At 39.3% G+C, this 18,695-nt stretch overlaps 1 protein-coding gene across 4 annotated transcripts in view; it reads left to right on the forward strand.

The window, feature by feature from the left end:
• FYB1 (FYN binding protein 1) overlaps positions 1-18,695 on the forward strand; it is a 133,196-nt gene that overhangs the window by 13,838 nt on the left and 100,663 nt on the right. Inside the window, exon 1 of one of the 4 annotated variants that reach the window (XM_054688127.1) lies at positions 14,708-14,856. The exons of the other annotated variants lie outside the window; for them this stretch is intronic. The gene's annotated coding sequence lies outside the window, so the exon portion shown is untranslated. Of the gene's footprint in view, positions 1-14,707; positions 14,857-18,695 lie in introns of those variants that run through there. 4 annotated transcript variants of the gene reach the window in all.

The raw sequence follows: 18,695 nt of genomic DNA on the forward strand, positions 1-18,695 counted from the left end.
TCTTTTCTGGATATATGATGTCTATATACTCCATGTTGTTGAATCTGTTCTTTATGTGAGGACTTAGAAACTTTGCAATTCCACTGTCACATCCCTTCCCTACCCTGTCACTTCAGAGGGACTGCTGGGGCATGTGAGTCTAGTCAATAATGAATTCTCAGCTAAAGTCCATTCAGAAATTCATGTAAAGACCATCTAAAACTGTTAACTTTTTTTAAAAAAAAGATTTATTTATTTATGCATATAAGAACTGGGGTACATGCCACAGGTGTGTGTGGCTGGGGGGTGGTGGTAAGAGGATTCACCAGAGAGGCTGTGAAGCAGAACAGGCAGATGTACTGAAATACACTGCTGAGGGGTGCAGCAAGCGAGAGAGGAGAGGTCTGCTGCACCATGTGGGTTGCTCCCTGGCTGACCAGGGATCAAACTCATGCTGCAGAGGCTGCAGATAACTTCATAGTACTGTGCTTAATCCATTGCACCACCAGGCAGGCCCTAGAACTGTTAACCTTATTCTTGCTTTTCTCAGCGAAACCTAATTATTATGTCTTCATCCCCTCTTTCTCAGCCTCCCAAAGAAGCACACAGACCCACATATTGAGAAACACACCTAACTGCCTACTTAGTGCAGGGACCCATAGTTATCATGACTATAGTTCTCATTTTGAGTTGGGAAAGTATCACCTTATAGAGAAGAGTCTCCTCACCCCACCCGTGCACATGCGTATACTTTTATTTTTTTTTTAAAGATTTATTTATTTATTTATACAAACACCGGGGAAAGTCAGAAGCGTGGGAGGGTGAGAGGATTCACCAGAGCCAGAGCGGGGAGCAGAACAGACAGACTGATGAAATACACTGCTGAGGGGAGCAGGGGGTGGCAGGAGAGGTCTGCACGCCATGTGGGACCCTCACCCAGTGGCCAGGGATGGAACCATTGTTACAGAGGCTGTGGGCAGCTTCGCAACCCAGCGCTCAACTGCCGTGCCACCGGGGAGGCCCAATGCGTATATTCTTAAGTATGACAAGAACAGATACGTGCCTTTTATCATTCTGGATGCTGGCAATTGGCAACTGTTAGAACATTGTTGAAATAGATTACAAAGGAAATTTTTGAGTTTGGGGATTATTTCAAATGGAGAAAATAAAATCAGTGATGTGATTTCACCACTTCTGAACTATGACACAAGGACAGCAATCTGAAGATTTCAGAAGCATGTACGTAGGATGACTGAAAAATTAAGAGGGGTAGGGCAGGGGTGAGTAGTGGTAAGAGGGAATAGAATGCAAAATCCTTGACCAGATAAAACTTCCTTTTGGACTTAATGTAAATTTACAGGAGACTTACACTTTAAATAACAAATTCTCTGAACAAAAGGTTATAAAACAGGTGTGTTCCAGCAAAATAGATCTTAAAGGCTAGCAGGTAGAATTGAGATGAACCAAAATCATAACGCTCAATGATTTTTCAATGCACCTGCTTTTCAAATAAGGTCACTTTCTCACTGGAACAAGTCAGTTTCTCTATATTATATGCCCCCTTGTGAGTGGTGCACCCTAAGATTGTGTAGGCCACAATCCACTCTACCTGTTCCTTTGCCTGCATGGAAATAAAGAGGAAAAAAAAATGGGGTGGGTGGCACCTGTCTCCCACTCTCAACCTATTCTTCATGTCCTTCTCTGTTGACAACCACTCCACCACTCTGGGATTTGAGGAACAAGAGAAAAGAGGAAGTACGTGAGGAGGAGATGGACATACTTGGGAAGGTGGTGGGGAACAGATCTGAATCAAAAGGCCCAAAAAAACCTCCCTGGTGGCGCAAGGGGTCAAGCACAGCACTATGAAGCTGTCCACAGCCACTGCAGCACAAGTTCGATCCCCAGCCGCCCAGGGAGCAACCCACATGGTGCAGCAGACCTCTCCTGTCTCGCCCGCTGCTCCCCTCAACAGTGTATTTGTCAGTCTGCCTGTTCTGTTCCCCACTCTGTCTCTGGTGAATCCTCTCACACACCCTCACCTCTGGCCTGTACCCCAGTTCTTATATGCATAAGTAAATAAATCCTTTTTAAAAAAAAAAGCCCCAAAAGTCAGGTGATCCTGAGATGACACTTCTAAGGCTCCATGAGCCAGTGGGGCTGACCAACAAGGCATCTTGGCATGTGATGCGCAGAAAGTTGCCATGTTTTTACGCACAACAAAGGGATTTTCATGTGTTAGAGGGGGAAGTGGTTTGAAAGAGCTGTTGGAGGCAAGATGTAAACAAAACAGACAGATCCTTCCTGGTACCCTTCCAGCTTTTCTACCATCCTGGCACATTCTCTGGGCATTTAAACCTTTCTAACTGCTGTCACTTCCTTTTTTTAATTTAGTTATTTTGATAAGCCTCTTGACAACCTTTCTGCTAACTTCATGGGTGTTGTTGTAGAAATTATACACAGTACTTAGAGGACTTGAGGTCTCCTTTTTCCTCTTCCTGCACCCCAGTAATAGTTCCGCATTTGACTACAGAGACTTCATTGTCCTCATCCGGAGTTGTCCTCACACAATAGCTGCTTTTTTATTGTCCTTTGGCAGGCAGGTGGGTTGGCACGCAAAGTACTATAAATAAATTGGTTTTAATTAAATATTTTTATCTTTGCCAAGTTAAAAATGAATTCTTTAAAAGAAGCCCTAAGAAGAAACTACAAATTCATCAAAGAAAAAGTATTTTCTTTTTCCTTCTCAGCCACCAGAAGTTACTATATGTATAATCAGTGGCATTAAGTAAATTGGTATTTTTGGATATACTTATTTCCATCTTAATTTAGGTTAACGAATCATTTTGAATCTTAATTATATCATTTTTTTACCTATGTCACCCATATTAGTATGACTTGTAAATATCAGAATGCTATGTCTTTTTTTAAAAGATTTTTATTTATTTATGCCTGCAAGAGCTGGGGTGCAGGCTGGATGAGGGAGGGGCAGGGAATGAAAGGATTTACCAGAGGCAGAGTGGGGAGCAGAGAATGCTATATTCTTTGTCTTAGATGAAGATGAAAGTAATTATTAGAACCAGACCCTAAAGATAAGGATATAGAGACACGTTGATAGCAAACTATTAATCCACATCCTCTGAGTAGTGTGTTAGTCAAATGCAGCCAACCATATTCCATTATCAATGCAAATAATCTGTCTCTAAGACACCTCTCATTTCTATTCTAATCCTGTTTTTCCCAATTATATTCACATGAATATTTCATATTCACAGCAACTGAAATATCCAAAACTAAATTCTCCAAACTAGTTCCCTATCCCACCTATGCCATCCTCATCAGTACCAAACATCTTGTCTTGAAGAATGAAAATGTGGTCATTTTAACTCTTTCTTCCCTTCTTTCCTTATATCCAGTCTGCCACTCAGCACTTTAGTTCAGTGAGTATCAGAATATTTCATGTTATGTCCCACAAAGGGATAGATATTAGATGGGATGGGGGAAAATTGAGCTACTTACACAGTTACCCCAAGATCTTAGTGGGTCTTATGTGAATGCACCTATAACCAGTGGACATATAGGCTGGGAAGCTCAAATCAAATCCATTCTCTCTTTAAAATATCTTTTCTTTTTACCCTTTTACTTCCATTTCTGTAACTACCATCTTAGTCAAAGACATTATTGGATTATTGTAATATCTTCCTGTTTTCCTTGCCTTTCCTCAATTTTTCTCTGGTGGTGCTAGTGACTGAAATACTTACACTGTGCTTTTGGCAAGAGTTGACGATTGTTTCCCATTACTCTGACAGCAAACCACATGCTTTCATCCGGATCTCAAGGAAAGGCAATTATGTGGTCCTATGTTACCTTTTAAAGTTATTTCCTATTTCCCCCAACAACCTCTATTCAAATTAAATTCACTAATTCACTTCCTACCACCAACATGATCACATTTTTTTATATTTTCTTTGATACTAAAAGATCCCAGAAGTAGTAGTATAAAGGAGTAAGGATATGAGTGCCTACTATGTTGTAAGTCCTGTGTCAGCTGTCACAGCAACCTTGCATGTTAACTGTTAACTAATATTATCCCAGTTTTATAGAGAAGGAAACTGAAGGAAGAAAACTGGCCAGGTAGAAAATTAAGTGGCAGAGAGTTAATACTGCAAATCTCAGCCTGATTTCAAATAATTTGCTATCACAAGATTAGCCCTTGATTATTCTTTATTATTCTCTGATTCTTGCACTGTTGTGCAACTGTCTGCATTTTTCTCTTCATCTGTCCTATTGTGCTGAGAACCTTTGCCTGAAAAACCTTTATCTCCTATAATTCTCAGTTGTTGTTTTATTGCTATGGATATGACATTTCAACTTCTGAATTTTTGCTAGTATTCAGTGTAACATCTAGTGCCCACCACATGCTTGAAATTATTTAGTGTTTGTAGACTAAAGATAACAGCTCCTATACAGCTGTCCAGTTATTTGGCATCAGAATGTGGGAGGGGAGGAGCAAAGATTTAAGCAACAGAAAGAGGAAGAAACTATAAACAAGTCATCTACATTTCATGAATTCTGCCAAAATGCTAAATGTAAATCTATGGCAAATTGTTGACACCCCTCTGTCCCTGCTTGGACAGCTGTGGATGACATCTGCATCAAATCAGCTAAGAGTTATTTACTTTCAAAATGTGCACTGACCCCATTCTAAGACCATAGGGTAAAAATGTCACCTTTGTTCATTTCTCAAGAAAAATATTTTTTAAGATCTTGTGCTGACTGTGGAAGGAAAAGCTGGTCCTTGGGGTGTTACCCATAATTCACTCTTCATTTAAGATTTTCTGAGAGCCATCATTTCTTGCCTCCATTCCTAGTTACAATATGAATAGGAAAGCAATCTTATTCCCCACAAGGCACATTGGCTTCTTTTTCTTCCAGAGAATGTAATAGATGATTGAGTTTGTGCTTATGAACTGTGTGATTCTGTAATTACTTCTTTGCATTTCAATGACTTAGAGCTTTGCACAATAGAACTGCTTTATCTAGTCTTGTAATCCCATTACCTAGGACATTGCCTCAGAGCAGACAACTGATACTTTTGCATATATAAATTAATGAAGCTTAACAAATTTCTCTCCTTGCCTGGAGTTGAATTTTTAAGTATCAGGAATCTCTTAATAAAGACACAAAATTAAAACCCAAACAATCTTGATGAGTGATTTTCAGATTCATCATAGTTCCTTATCAATTCAGACTATCTGACACAGGGCTACTGTGGTGATGGGACCGTTAGTGTGAAACTCAGTAGAAGATTCTGTAAGAAGACCTAGAAAGAAGACTAAACATCATATGTTTAGAGGCCACAGTTGGTTTATTGGAAGAATTTTTATTCACAGATAACAGAAAACCCTATGATCCCTGGAAATACATCTGTCCCATGTGAGCTAGAGAAGCAGTGGTTCTCAAAGTGTGGAATGAAAGCCCCTTGGGATCACCAGCTTCCTTTTAAGACCCCACAAGATCAAAACTCTCAATATAATAATACTAAGATATTATTTGGCTTTTGCATTCTCATTCCCTCATGAATGTTCAATAGAATTTTCCGGAGACTACATAATTATCTGTGAAGGCTATTAAGATATTTCCCCCCTTTCCAATTACATATCTATGTGAGGCTATATCTTCACATACTTCAACCCAAACAACATGTCATAACAGATTGAATGCAGACCAAACACAGGAATACAGCTGTTTTATATTACATTAAAGACGTTAGCAAAAATGGAAAACAGTGCTATGCCTCTTACTAAATTCTTTGTTTTGGAAAATAGATTTTTTCAACCATGTTATTCATGTGAATGTATAATGATTTATTGTTATTTTAAATGAATTAATACATGAAAAATCTTCTCATTTACTTACTACTCACATTAACAGTTGCTCTTGGGGCTGGCCAATAATTTCTAAGCATGTAAAGTGGTCTTAAAACTGAAGAGTTTGAGACCCTCTTATGTAGAATGTGGTGAGTACAAATTCAAGATAAATGGACTGCTAGGCAATGATTAACTGAAGAAGGAAAAAAGCAAATAGAAGCCTGATTCTAAGTAGAGTCAGAACAATCTACTGAAGATGCTGACCATGGTACTTCATCCAATCAGCTAATTACCCACAGCTCTTTGGAGGCTGCATCTAAGTCATACTTTTCTCTCTTTCATAAACTAAACCATTCATTTGCCCAGCCAAATATTTGCTAGCTCTTTCCAGTTGCATGTAAATTCTTTTGTTATATCAAATATTTACTCAACAAATGTTGCATTTACAATGGTTTTAAGTCAGACTTCAGTTTTAATTTGAGAAAATAGTTGGGTCGTTGGCAGCCTGGCTGAGGTGGGTATGTGGTCACAGCACAGAGATCCAGTTCTGAGATCGATTTCATGTCATCTGTGTTTTTTGCAAAGAGAATGGGTAGATGTGTGATCAAATCTGTCCTGACTCATCTTCCTTATAAGTTTGCTTATGAGTTTGTTTAACGTTCCATTACTTTTATTTTTAGGTAGTAAGGGTTAATGATCCCAGGAGACATTTTTATTAAATCAGTCCTTTTTTTCTACATAAGAATGCAATGTCCATTTTTATAAAATGCTACTACTGAAGGGCATTGGTATGTGTGTGTATGTGTAAGCATGTATATGTTCCCAAGTAGTTACCTCTCATTCTCTCTCTCTCAACCACTCTGACTTGGAGAAAGTTCACCACATTCCTAATTACTCTGCTCTGATCCATTTTCCAGGAGTTCAGAGCTAGGGCAAACAGTTTGACAATATACTTCTCCGTCTCTCTGTAGCTTCTCTTCTATCTTGCACTCTGCTTACAATCACTTTTCAAATCCCAGCACCTATGTAAAAATCTATTATTTCTTGTGTGACCCAAATTTACCTTGACATCCTTTGAAAGGCATCAAAAAATACAAGGTCAAAGGCAGTGTGATGTCAATGACTAAAACCCAACTGAACAGAGTCCAAATGGGAACTGCTGACTCTGTGAGAACTGAGTCTTCTCTGTCTTAGTTTCCTGTCCCACTCTGTGAAAAAGAAATATTTATCTGTACCCTCATTCACCTCCCAGCCATATCAGAAGCATTTTGAGTATTAGTAACCTGTGAGTTCCTTTTTATTAGCACTCTTTCTCCCATTGTCTTTACTGTTCTGCTTTCTCATCCCACCAAATCTACCCAAACCTTAAGCAGCATTTCAGGGTCATGCCAAGGCATTAATGAATTCTCATGTGTGACTTCTTATTTAGCATGTGAAATATATTGCCTGGTTGCAATATTGTGATTTATTAGAAATACTTATTTGGCCACTCATGTGACTAAAGTATACTTATCATATGTGTGTGTATGTGTGTATACACATATACACACACATACATACATATATATATATATTTTTTCCCCTCCACAGTCTCTGGCTCACAGCTCCCAAATGCCTTGAAATTTCCTGTGTTGAATGTCATTTTTTATATGCATGTGTTGATGTTTGGAAAACACCTGGGATATGGTTGATTGCCTGCAGTATCAAACACATGATTAGAATGTTGGAACTTCCAGTCTCTCCCCACATCTCCAGAAATGGACAGGGGCTGGATGTTGAGTTCAGTTGCTGATGGTCAATGAGTTAATCATGCTTCATACATAATGAAGCTCCTATAACAATTCAAGGGAAAATTTCAGAGAACTTCTAGCTTGGTGAGTCCTTGTTGATTTGGGAATAATGGCATATCACTCTCAGGAAAGAATCAAAATATGGCCTAATCATTGCTAGATACCCCATTGCCAGAGACTGGAAAAGACTCCAAATATTAAGCTAGGCACTTCTGCCCCAGTGCCAACCACACAGCTATGGAGGGCAAACCCACTTCATCAACTTTATGATTTGAAGAATGCTGTGGAATTTTACAAACACTGAAATTTTTCTCGGTTGTTCAGCTATGGCAATATCTGAATCCCACATGGCCTGAGATTTTAATGACTAAAAACTGCAGGAGTAGCATACTACAGAGAAAGAAGAGTGTGCTTGGGGATCCAAAGGCTGGGAGTCAAATCCTGCCTCAGTTGTTAATTCCTCTGTACCTCTTTGCCCTTCAGTGGAATGGAAATGACAATTAAGTCACACCTTTAGTTGGTTTTCAGTAATGTTTTCCAAATAGAGGAATCAATGTGTGAGTAGATGGGCAGGCAGGTAGATGGCCAGTGGGACAGATAGCCATTAAGCATATGTAAAACTTTTTTTCATATAACTATAGCACTTACAGTCTAAGCTAAAGGTCAGATTTAGTGATTTAAAGTAGCACGAGTTCATTATCTTAGTTCTGTAAATCAAACATCCAAAATAGGTCTCACTAAGTCAACATCAAGGTGCAAGCAGGGCTGTGTTTTCTGGAGACTCTAAAGGAGAATCATGTCCTCCCTTCTTCCAGCTTCTAGAAGTTGCCTGCATCCAGGGCACATGGACACCCTCCATCTTGAAATGAACAATGGCTCTGGGGTCTTTCTCAGGCTGCAAACTCTGATACACCTGCTTTCCTCTTCCCTGTGTAAGACCATTATCAACCACTGGGCACCCCTGGTTAATCAAAGACAGTCTCCTATCCCAAGTTCCTGACTTAATCACTTTCCTGAAAAGTGTCCTATGCCATGGAAAGTAACATGTGCATACCTCCAGAGATTAGAAGACATTATATTTCTTACCACACTATATGTTGGTTTTGGTTGTATTAGAAGCAGTACAAGGTAATTCAGAGACTCTTGTTCCTCACTGACCATTGGAATCATCTGGGAGCTTTAAAGAAAACATGTTCAGGGACCATGTCCGAGTACTGTGATTTAATGGGACCACCTGGCTCCGGCCATTGGCATTTGTTAAAATACCCAAGATTATTCTATCATGAAGTGCCGCGGACCAGCACAGCAGTACACGATGAGGCCACCTCAGGGTTGAGAGAAGCGTGCAGGGTGGTCAGGGCGTCGGTGAAAGAAATGACAAACAGACGCACTTCAAGAGTGAAAATCTGAGTGTAATTTTCTTTGAGTTTGTGACCAGTATATATATGTTTTCCAAAAGCACAGGAACAATGAATATCAATGAAATCAGCTTGCTCATGGGCTCAGCCTATCACCATCAGGGTGGTGATTTACATAACAAGTAATGACCTTTATAGAAGAAAGAAGGAAGTTTAGAAAGACAATAAGGGATTAAAGTTTGTAGTTCTAGAAAGAGGGGATAAGGTTTTTTAGCATTCTTGTAGTGGTTCCTGGTGGTCATTATCTTTTGATAAGCTTCTGTCTTTTCAGGGAACTTCTGCTGTACTTCCTTTGCTTCAGGGTATTTTGCTGTTCTCCCCCTGCATGCTGGTTGCCCAGCCGGACCTAGGGACCTTGGCGAAAGCCATTCCTAAAGGTCACTGCAGGGGGAGGTGCAGCAGGTATGTCTTCAGAGGGTTTTGCTGTTCTCCCCCTGCGCGCTGGTTGCCCAGCTGGACCTACGGACGGTTAGCCCTAAAGGTCACTGCAGGGGGAGGTGCAGCAGGTCCCCCTTTGTTTTTAGAACGGAGCTGGAAGGCGTACATATCTCGTTGAAGACGATGAATGGACCTGTGAAGTAAGCGGACACAGAGGGGAAGGAGTAAACAAAGGAGGAGGACGAGTAGGGAAAGAACAATAAAGGAGAGAACAAGATGATACCAGTGAGTAGGAGTCAAAGATTGGAGAGTGGAAGCTAGAGAATGAGCAAAGGAAGAGAGTGAAGTGTGCAGATGAGACTTACTGATAGCAGAAATTTCAGCTTGGAGAGACGAAAGGTCATGAGAAAGGTCATTGTCTTGCCAGATGCCCAATAGGTGATGTTTGGTAAGATTCCAATGTAAGGAAGAGTTATAATGTAAAGGCGTAACACAAATGAAACGAAACTGAACATGGCAACGAGTAGACAGTTGTTGTTTGAAAAGTTGAACCTCATTGCCAATAGCAATAACAATTTCTTCCAGAGCATTTAACTTTCTTTCTAACTTATAATCAATGTCCCGCTGTATTGCGAGCGCCATGGACACGTTTTTTGGTAAGGTCATTTACAAAAGAAGCTGTCTTAGCTTCCTGAATTAAAGCAACAGAGGAAGCAGCTAAAGAGGTAACTAAGGAAATCAGAGCGGCAATGCCTAGAATAAGGGTAGCAATAAAACGTTTGGGACGAAGAAGAGCATGTACTTCATCTAAAACTTGCATGGCAGTATTATCATACCAAGGCATATCATGTAAATCAACAGGTAACATAACATAGGAGGGTCTTTTGAGCAAGACCACCACAGGATATAGACGAGCAAGAGAGGGGGTAATACAATTAGTAACAATGCAACCGGAACAATGAATGGAGTAAGAAGTCCCATGAGATTGAATGTGTGTAGCTGAGGCGTTGCCCAGAAGTATAGCGAAGGGGTATCCAACGTAGGCACGCACTGGGATCTTAGCGGTGTCCTGTCCAGGTTGTTTGAAGTGTACATCAAAGGCAGCGAAAAGACGAAAGAGTTCAGGCTTTATGACAGAGCTTTCTGTTCAGGGAACTGGGTTATTTAGTCCTGCCAATGGAGGCAAGCTTCCTCATCATTTTCAGAGGTGTCTGGAACCCTACGAACAAAGCAGCAGTTTCTCCACATTTTAGTTTAGCTCTATGTCAACTCCCTGGAAGAATTGTACTCAAAGCCACACAAAAAGTTAGCTCTGCTAGAAAAAGAAAAAAATATATATGTATATAACATTGCTGTAGAGTCTGGTCAGTCAAAACAAGAAAACTTTGTTGAATCAAGGTAAAATGTAAAAACATTTTCAATGTTATGCCAAACAAAACAGTAAAAATCAGGTGTATATCCAACAGTCTATACAGTCCTTTGTAGAAAGATTTTTACTCTCAAAAGTTTATAATTTTGAATCAATTGAGGCCTTTTCTTCTTATATTGTGAGAAACAAGTCCTGCAGACATTAAATCATTGAAGTATATAATATTGCAAGGCAACAATAATCATTGACAATTTACATACATATCAGGTATGGAAAGATTTTGTTTTAGAAAACCAATGTTAACATTTTTGTACATATTAGAGTTTTACCATTTTTTCAAGTGACAGTGATTCCCTTGTAGTGTAACTTTACCAGGTAAACCAGATGGGATAAATTTATCTAATGTCCTTCCCAGGAGGAAAAGGAGAAAGTTTGTGGAGTGTCTCTAAAGCTCTGCTGACGTTTCACAAAATTTCCTTTAATTGATTAAATGACAGGCTACCAAATTTTACTTTAATTTAGATTTTTGGGAAGCTGTGTTATAAATACTTAGAAAACAGCAAAAACAACCATATTTAATTTCTATAAAAATTTTAGCCCTAAGTATAATATTGACAATTAAATCATAACCTTTATTTTTTTTTTATTTTTTTTTTTTAGAGGCATGTTTTTATTTATTCATTTATTTGTTTGTTTGTTTTGTTTATACATGCACTGGGTACAGTCAGAAGCGCGGGAGGGTGAGAGAATTCACCAGAGCCAGAGCGGGGAGCAGAACAGGCAGAAGGACCGAAGTACACTGCTGAGGGGAGCAGCGGGCATTGTCATCTCAAAAACCTTAGTTTTTCAGACACTAAAAGACATTATGTACCCAAAATCATTAACCTAGACAAGGGCCAAGATTATACCCAATGTTAGTGTATAAGTACATGTTTTGAAACAACCTATTAGATTAAAACTCAGTTATTATTAACCAAAAATTATTTTAGCTAATGTTTTCCCAAAATACTAAAATATAAATCATTTGAGTATAAAAAAATTTTTTTTGTAAAATTTCTTTGAGATTTTTAACATTTTCCTTAGCCTTGTTACTTTTTAATTTTTTTAGACCTTCAACATTTGCTTTAATACTTATCACTTTACTTTTCGGACCATTAAAATATCTATTTTTAATACATGTTTTTCTTTGTAAACACACATTTTACATTACATCGATTTAGGATTGTCACATCTTTCATTAGCAGTAAGGCATTATAATACTGTTATTTGTTTGTACTAGATGACTTAAGTGTGAACACACAAGGTAATATGACATTAGAATTTTTAGCTTTCACAAATAGGTGCAAAAAGTAAACCTGAAAGTTTAGTTGTAGGTTTAGTTTGTTATGACTGGAATTCCATTTTGCATGGCTGTTAATAACATAATGGCACATACCTAGGTTTTTCTAGGCTAGCTAATAAAGAAGCAATTAGGCAAATTAATAAAAACAAAAAAAATCAGAGCACCATATAGATACTATGTACATTTTGCACATACATGTGACTCAGTAGGAAGGACAAAAGTACCTTTTATACCAGAGATTTGTTTTTGAAATAAACACATTTAAACAAAGTATTCATAACTTTAAGGCATATATACTTTGAATTATATTATAAAATTTAAACTAGTTTTTGTTTATTAAAAAATTGTTTGATAAAGATCTTTAAGATTTGTTTTATGATAATTTATAAAGGCGCCATTTATAATTAGTCCTCCGGAGGTAAAAAACAAAACAAACACAAAGACAGACAAACAGATACAGAGATCTCTTGATAACATTTAAAATTTTGGTCATGTATATATATTTTGAAACACAGTTATTTTACCAATATGTGTGAAGATACTGAGGTTTTTAATGAGTTAACAGCTAAAATCTGTACACAGAATAAGTGTCTAATCTTAATTATTACCAAAGACCTAGGGCTGGAGACCACAGCAGTCACGGCAATTTACTAATTTTTTTTTTTTTGATAAGAAAATATTTTTGGAGTTTACATTTTTAAGAAATGATTATTTGGCTTTAGGTTGTTAACATATTATTTCACTGGGAAATACACTGTTATCTTGAGAACAGGAGAAGAGGTAAATTTTTACAGTCTGCCTGTAAAATTTGAGGTTTAGAATTTAGCTCAAAAATGTCTGTATCATCACTTTATGTTTTACCAGGTTAGTTTGTTTTAACAAGAAACATAATCTTTTACAGGTCCAATAAGTAAAATTAAAAGCTTTTATTCAACCAATAAGGATTTTGTATAGCTTGTTAGCACATCAAAAGTAACTCAGCAGTTTTTGCCTAAGACAATTTAGACTTTAAAATTAGAGAAACACAGGGAAATGGAACTTTTTTTTTTTGTAGAATGAACCAAAATAGTTATTTAAGGTGGATAATAGAAAAGCTCAGTCCTCCACAGCAGGAAGGTAGTAGAGACCTGTCAGTGATCCCAACACTGGAGAAAAAGTCCAGGCAGCTGCTTGTTGAGATCAAGGGTAGCCTCCACCAGCCCACTGCAGCGGGTTTATACTATTTTAATAAAAACTTTTTATTTATATTATAGTCATATAGTCTCATACATTCATATTTAACCATTTTTTTATTACTTTAACAATTGTGAATGAACTTTGAATACTATTATTTATAAATGTCTTATTTATTTTAAAAGAAACAAATGGCAAAAATCTTCACTGGGGGGAACCTAGCCTCTTCCCCAAATAATTAACAGGAAAAGATTGGAGCATTTTTCTTTTATTAAGATCATGTCACATTATTTGTTACTTGTTTTTGAGTTTTTATTTTTATCTCAACAATTTTAGTCAAGTCCGAGCTGGAAATTTGGGCTGGATTTTGGAATGGTGTCGTAATTGGGAGCCGATGCCTCTGCAAAGAGGTCAGTATTGGCTCTAGAATCAACTTTTGGCTTTTGAAAAACAATTTCACTGTCCTAAGAATTCTGATCACTTTTTCTAATACTGCAGGCTATTTTTTCTTTTACCTTTTGATTTGCATCTTTCATTTTGCCTCCAGCCAGGCAAAAATGACCTATCTGTTCAGGCAATTGTTTTATTAATACGGGGCTGTCAGCTGAGTCCTTTTTGATGTTATTTAGGGATACAGACAGCCATAAGTTTTTGAGTTTATTTATTTTCTCTAATTCAGACCCTTGATCTAGTGTCGCGGGGGAAGCATTTAAGCAAACTTTAATGTAATCTTGAAGGGTACCAGTTTTTCTTATAGGTCTAATTAGTTGTTTACAGAGGGAATTAGCATTTTCCCATGTAAGTTGTTTAAACAACAAATCTCATGCTCTGGAAGATGGAAGAACCTTATCCAGAGCAGTTTCTAATCTAGCCACAAAATCCTGGTACATTTTATCCTGGCGTTGGTGTATATTAGTAAGGTTAGTGGGCTTATGTTCAGGTGAAGGAAGATTTTTACATGCCGCTACAGTCAACTTATTAATTTAGATTAAGACATTTTTTGGTAGGGCAGTCTGTCTGTGTACCTCAGTATATTTGTCTGTTCCCATGAACATAGAAAGGGAAATTTTCTCAGCCTTAACCTCATCATCGTGTTTCTTAAGGAAGGCATGTACTTGGTCCTCATATTCCATGCGAAATAATACATACATCCCTGAAGGAAGAACAGTCTTGGCAAGATTATGCCAGTCATAAGGGGTCATCCAAGTGGCTGATAACATGTCAATAATTTGATAAGTATAAGGGGAGTTATTGTTAGGGGGAAAGGATGTCCTGAGATAATCTCATACAGGCTTTGTGGACTCCACCCCCACTCCAGACTAAAGCCATCAGGACATTGGGAAAGACAAATCCCATCACCACCAAGGGGAGGGTGGCTGGGACCTGAAGGTGGAGTTGGGCAGCCAGGTTGGATATAAAAACCAAACACGTGGGCCTTGCTCTCGCTCTGGCTCGCGATCGCTCGCCTCCTGGCTTCACCACTCCTGGCTGGCGGCCAGCTCTCAGAGCGCCATTTTGGGATTCCTGATCGGCGGATCGGGTAGGACTCATTTAAAACTTTGTCTCCCACTTTTCTCCCAGAGCTGTACATTTCCTCATTTCCCTTTCCCTTGTAAATAAACCTTTTATTAACCTTTCACGTGTGCCTGCAGTAGAGCATTAATAAGTCCTTTTAAGCGCGCGGGTGAGGACCCACAGTCAGGCACCCCGTTTTGTATCGGGGTTGCTCTACAACATTATGACCTGTTGTCTGAACAGCTAACTGTAATTCTTTTATAGTTTTTATAGGGATGGCCTCCCATGCAGGGCCATCGTCATCAGCACGAGTCAAGGTCGGAGGTCCGGCCACGGGAAAGGCAAATGAAAAATCTCCCGTCTTACTGGCCTCCCTTGCTGATCCTAGAATGCCACCCAGCGGCCCTCGATGGGCCTTGATATGATTAGGATTATTATGTAATGCAATGTTAGGTTTGGTAACAACTGGAAAAAGGTTAGCGGTTGGGCGGGAGGGTTTATCATTTTTGAAAGTTAATTTATCTAGCATTTCAGTATATTCATGATCATTAAACTCATCCTCTGACTGGGAAAGGGATTCCTTTAATACAGGAGCAGAGGCTTGAGCGAATAATGACGTGTTTAGATCATTATTGTTTTTAGGATTATCCTGAACTTCATTCTGTTGGCCTTCCCACAATTCTGCCTCAGTGGCATCAACCAACAAATCTCTAATTTGTACCCACAAGGACAGAGCCTGTCTCAGAACCTGAGATGGTCCATGAAGGGCATAAAACTCTTTCACTTCTTTTCCTACTTTCTTCCAAGTTTTCAGTGACAAACTACCTTCTTCTGGAAACCATGGGCATACCCGTAATATAAATTCATAAAGTTGCAGTAGAGCTTTCTTATTTACTTTAATACCACGTGTTTCAATCATGTTTTTTAATATAGATAGAAAAAGATCTCTGTTTTTGGTCTGCTGTTGACCCATGGTCTCGTGGTGCTTTTGTTCGCTCAAGCAAAGATTTCTTTCAACTGTGCTGTCCGGCCCGTGTCCCTCGCGGGAACTTGCGGAGGCGTCTTAGCTAAGGTCTGTCCGTATAAATCCCGGACCAGGCTACTCCGAAGAGCAGATGACCGTTATGCTGTAGGACGTTCCTCCACGGGAATCGCGGGTGCAGCCCACTCAGACTCCATAGCCACGAGGCCGTGGAGCCGTATTCATACACTCTCACACACACACAGCACCACGAGCATTCACTCTTAGAAAAACTTCTCACTATTTCAAACTGATCACCCTTTATCAGCGAGCTCCGGACGCTCCAGTGAGGATCCTATCCCTGACTGTTTAAAAGAGGGTATTTTAAGGGAATCACATTCACACTCACACACAAGAAGGGAGATAGCTTACCCAACACGATCTCTTCGTTACTCGCCTCTTCTTTGGGTGGAAGACTCAATGAAATGAAATGAAATGTCGGGGCCCCACGTTCGGGTGCCACCTGCCGCGGACCAGCACAGCAGTACACGATGAGGCCACCTCAGGGTTGAGAGAAGCGTGCAGGGTGGTCAGGGCGTCGGTGAAAGAAATGACAAACAGACGCACTTCAAGAGTGAAAATCTGAGTGTAATTTTCTTTGAGTTTGTGACCAGTATATATATGTTTTCCAAAAGCACAGGAACAATGAATATCAATGAAATCAGCTTGCTCATGGGCTCAGCCTATCACCATCAGGGTGGTGATTTACATAACAAGCAATGACCTTTATAGAAGAAAGAGGAAGTTTAGAAAGACAATAAGGGATTAAAGTTTGTAGTTCTAGAAAGAGGGGATAAGGTTTTTTAGCATTCTTGTAGTGGTTCCTGGTGGTCATTATCTTTTGATAAGCTTCTGTCTTTTCAGGGAACTTCTGCTGTACTTCCTTTGCTTCAGGGTGTTTTGCTGTTCTCCCCCTGCGCTCTGGTTGCCCAGCCGGACCTAGGGACCGTGGCGAAAGCCATTCCTAAAGGTCACTGCAGGGGGAGGTGCAGCAGGTGTGTCTTCAGGGGTTTTGCTGTTCTCCCCCTGCGCGCTGGTTGCCCAGCTGGACCTAGGGATGGTTAGCCCTAAAGGTCACTGCAGGGGGAGGTGCAGCAATGAAGCCGGGTTTGAGAGTCACTGGGTATATTTAAGAAAATGGATTTGGTCCATCATATGGACTTAATTTTGAAGACGTCTTTCTATATCTATACAGAGCATCCTTATCTATAAGATGAGCATTATAATCATTTTGGCAATATGGTAGCCATTTAGCAGTATTGGATAATATATTAAGCCTTATATACCTTTCCTGGGATGTTAACCCCCTGATAAAAGGTAATTTTACACATAGTAATTTTACAGAGCCAGCTAAATTATGTCTCTATAAGTAATGGCAAACATAAATATCAAAAGTGAATATTAAAATATATACTCCAAACTCACTCCTCCTAGTTACACTAACAGGGTTTAGCATTCCAACTTATTGTTGGAATGTAAAGTGATAGAGCTCAAGAGACATATTACTTTCTAGTGTCCTTGCATCTGGTTTGGGCCATGGCTAATATTCCTCAGATTTTCTCCTTTTATTTATTTATTTTCTTTAAAGATTTATTTATTTACACAAGAACTAGGGTACAGGATAGGGTACAGGATAGAGGGTGAGGGGATTCACCAGAGACAGAGTGGGGAGCAGAACAAGCAGATCAACCGAGGACACTGCTGAGGGGAGCAGCGGGCGAGGCAGGAGAGGTCTGAGGAGCCATGTGGGTATTTCCCTGGCTGGCCAGGAATCGAACTCATGCTGCAGAGGCTGCGGCCAGGACAGCTTCACAGCAGCGCTCAACAAGCTGCGCCACCGGGGAGGCCCAGGTTTTTTCCTTTTATAGCCACAGCTGGGCATTATGTGCTGACAGCCCATTGTCTTCATTACTCACCATGCAGCATATTATAAACCCAGTCCCATTGCAGCAAGGTTCTTAGTGCTACTGGTATTTAAGTTTATCCTTTTGTAAGAAATGCTCAGTCCCTGGCTTCTAAAAGACTTACACTGTTCCAGAATGCCAACTGCCAGATTCTTCCCATGAGCCACAGTCCTGTCCCACCAGGAGGCACAAGGCAGGACATTCATGCAGAACTGACCCCAATCCTTGTAGAGCAACCACGCCCCTCCCACAGAGAGGGAGACCCTCAGCGTGACCCCTAGACAAAGCCCCTTCACTACTCTGTTTAATTTCATGCATTGCTAAGGATAAGAGTAGGCAAAAAAAAAAAAAAAAACAAAAAAAAACCCCTAATTTTGTCAAGAGAAAAAGCTTTATTTAACTAAACTCAAGAGTCATTAACTATAATACTATCCTTGTGTTTTAAATTTTATACCTCCAGAATTTAAAAAAAGGAACAGAGGTTATATCACAAGCGAGGGAATCATGCTTTCTTCACTTCCAGATCAGAAAAAAATGGAGGGGATATTGTATCATATAAGGAAGATCTCATACATTTAACTTTGCATTTTGCGTTGATGGATTCTTCCTTTAGCTGATGGGGTAATTAAGGGGAAATACCACATTAACAAAAATAAAACTTTGACCTTGATGACTTAAAATTAAAATTTGTGGTTCTCAGTATTCAGGAAAGCTAGAACCAAGTGATTCTACTTCCTCTTCTTTCATTTCTGGGAAGAGACTTACAGCACATTACAATGTGACATTTCCAAAGTTAGCATGTCCATAGTGTGGAATACTTGTAGAAAAAAAAATTTTTAATGATAAAGGCATTTCTTTTTTTTCTTTTTAAAGATTTATTTTATTTATACAGGAGCTGGGGTACATGCCAGATGCGCAGGAGGATGTGAGGATTCACCA

Source organism: Talpa occidentalis, unplaced genomic scaffold (genome assembly GCF_014898055.3).
Source record: "Talpa occidentalis isolate TD23 unplaced genomic scaffold, MPIMG_talOcc4v2.1 talOcc4.6, whole genome shotgun sequence".
In the NCBI taxonomy this organism is placed as follows: Eukaryota; Metazoa; Chordata; class Mammalia; order Eulipotyphla; family Talpidae; genus Talpa; species Talpa occidentalis.